Source organism: Aedes albopictus, chromosome 1, assembly GCF_035046485.1.
Source record: "Aedes albopictus strain Foshan chromosome 1, AalbF5, whole genome shotgun sequence".
Classification (NCBI taxonomy): domain Eukaryota; kingdom Metazoa; phylum Arthropoda; class Insecta; order Diptera; family Culicidae; genus Aedes; species Aedes albopictus.
The window spans coordinates 79,991,323-79,993,697 of record NC_085136.1 but is presented as its reverse complement, the minus strand read 5'-3'; the positions used below and the strand labels follow the sequence as shown (position 1 = coordinate 79,993,697).

Below are 2,375 nucleotides of genomic sequence, written 5' to 3'. Positions count from 1 at the left end.
AAACTGCAGTAGAATCACTTGGCATAATACGAAATCTCACGGTGATGGCGACTTGCTCCGCCAACAGTCCACTCGTCAATGAGGCAGCATCACACTGACGACAACCCCGTCATGGTGCTGGCTGTCACTGATGCTTGCTAGGGGAAATACACGCATAGGAAATGCTACTCAGCTTTGTTCATACCCCACATTCTCCCTCTTCTCCGAAAAAAAAAAGTTTTCTTACTAGCAGGCTTGTTATTTTTACGCTCAAACCCTCAATTTCGTTCTCTTCATCCTTATGGCACCAATGCAACAAGATACACTTCAAGATACAAGAATTAAGACGAATGGCCACATTTACTTTTTTGTTTAGTAAACGCACTTTTGTTAATATCGAACCTATATCATTTGATTGATAACTTGCAATGCTAACCGATCATCTATGGGGTTTTGCCGAGCTCCAATAAAAATAACTACAACACACGCAGTTGGGTGATGCGTCTTCTCTCCTTCAAGCGCACGTCTCGTTATGTAGCCGGCCCTGTTTTTCTCCCACTCAAATCAATCGTTATTCACGATTGCAAAAAAAAAAACATTACAAAAAACAAGATTAACGAATTTGAGATTTATCAGACTAAAGATTCCGTATATCATACAACTCCACTTTCAATGCTTCAATGTGATGGTACAGATGGACCATATATAACACACAAATGTCCTTCATTATACGAAAATATATTCTACAAAACGAGTTCGAAAGAGGTTCTACAACATATTTTCAGTAGATATGTTTTCATTGCGTACTTCGAATTTTAAACTGTTTTACGATATGCAATTTTTATGGGCGGTTTTCATTACACGTCCCTGCATTTTCCTCACGCACAGCATTCGGCAGTTTTCATGCAACGCCATTTCCTTAGACGGGTTCCTTTACACATCGCTGCATTTTCTTTATGCAGAATAATTTTCGGTGGTTATCCAAAAATGCCGTTTCCTTGGACGGTTTTCATTACACGTCCCTGCATTTTCCTTATGCAGAAAAATTTTCGGCGGTTATCCAACAACGCCTTTACCTTGGACGGTTTTCACTACACGTCCCTGCATTTTCTTTATGCAGAATAATTTTCGGCGGTTCGACACGCCATTAATTTGCTCAACCAAAAAACCCGAGCAAAAAACCAACCCAACCAACCAATGCCGCGAGTATTTTACGGCAACATTCACAATAGTCAAACACCTCTACCATCATGCACATCAACCTGTTTGCATTTACCGTTCAACCGAGCGACAACACGAGCATGTACGATCCGAGGAATCAACGAAAGCGCGACCATCCATGCCGAGCAAGAACATGAAGAAACATGCATGCAATCATCGACCGACCACCTACCCACAGCGTGCTACCAGTCGACAACAAAAATCAACCACGTCACCACGCCTTTGTTCATGTGTTTGTGCTAGAACCAAGGCTAAAACAGAACGCGGTTGGAAAAACAAAAACTTTCCGCGCTCTAGCTTTCGTCAGGAACCGCAGAATTGCAACACCCACTTCACTGTGTTTGCAGCACCACCACATACTTCACACACCAAAACGATTTGTTTTTTCTCACTGTTTTTATGCCAAGTGATTCTACCTATTTTATGATTAACTTGTTATTGATTATGATGCACTCCTGGCAGGATCGCCAATGTGAATGCCGGGCAACTCACTACTGGAACAATCCGTTCCCAGCCATCTTAGCAAACTGCAGTAGAATCACTTGGCATAATACGGAATCTCACGGTGATGGCGACTTGCTCCGCCAACAGTCCACTCGTCAATGAGGCAGCATCACACTGACGACAACCCCGTCATGGTGCTGGCTGTCACTGATGCTTGCTAGGGGAAATACACGCATAGGAAATGCTACTCAGCTCTGTTCATACCCCACACTTGGAGGAATCCCTGGATTAATCCCTGAAAAATCCCTGGAGGAATCCGTGGAGAATTCCTAGAGAAATCCCTGAAGCAATCTCTGGAAGATCCCTGGAAGATCCCTGGAAGACCCCTGGAAGACCCCTGGAAGATCTCTGAAGAAATACCAGGAGGAATCCGTGGAGGAATCCCTGAAGCCATCCCTGGAAGATCCCTGATGGTATCCCTGTAGGAATCCCTGGAGGAATTCCTGTAGGAATCCCTGGAGGAACCCCTGTAGGAATTCCTGGAGGAATCCTTGGAGGAATCCGTGGAGGAATCCCTGAAGCAATCCCTGGAAGATCCCTGAAGGAATCCCTGTAGAAAGCCCTGGAGCAATCCCTGGAGGAATCCCTGGAGGGATCCCTGGAGGGATCCCTGGAGGAATCCCTGGAGGAATCAATGGAGGAATCCTTGGAGGAATCCCTGGAGGAATCCC

The 2,375-nt window shown here is 44.8% G+C and overlaps 1 long non-coding RNA gene across 1 annotated transcript; it reads right to left on the bottom strand.

Annotated features, from left to right (window-relative positions):
• Window positions 1–254: 254 nt before the first annotated feature.
• Window positions 255–1,874, bottom strand: LOC134285207 (uncharacterized). Its single transcript, XR_009996215.1, has 2 exons — window positions 1,696–1,874; window positions 255–1,616 (listed from the first exon to the last, which is right to left on the bottom strand). It is a non-coding gene; the product is annotated as an uncharacterized LOC134285207 (long non-coding RNA).
• Window positions 1,875–2,375: the final 501 nt, after the last annotated feature.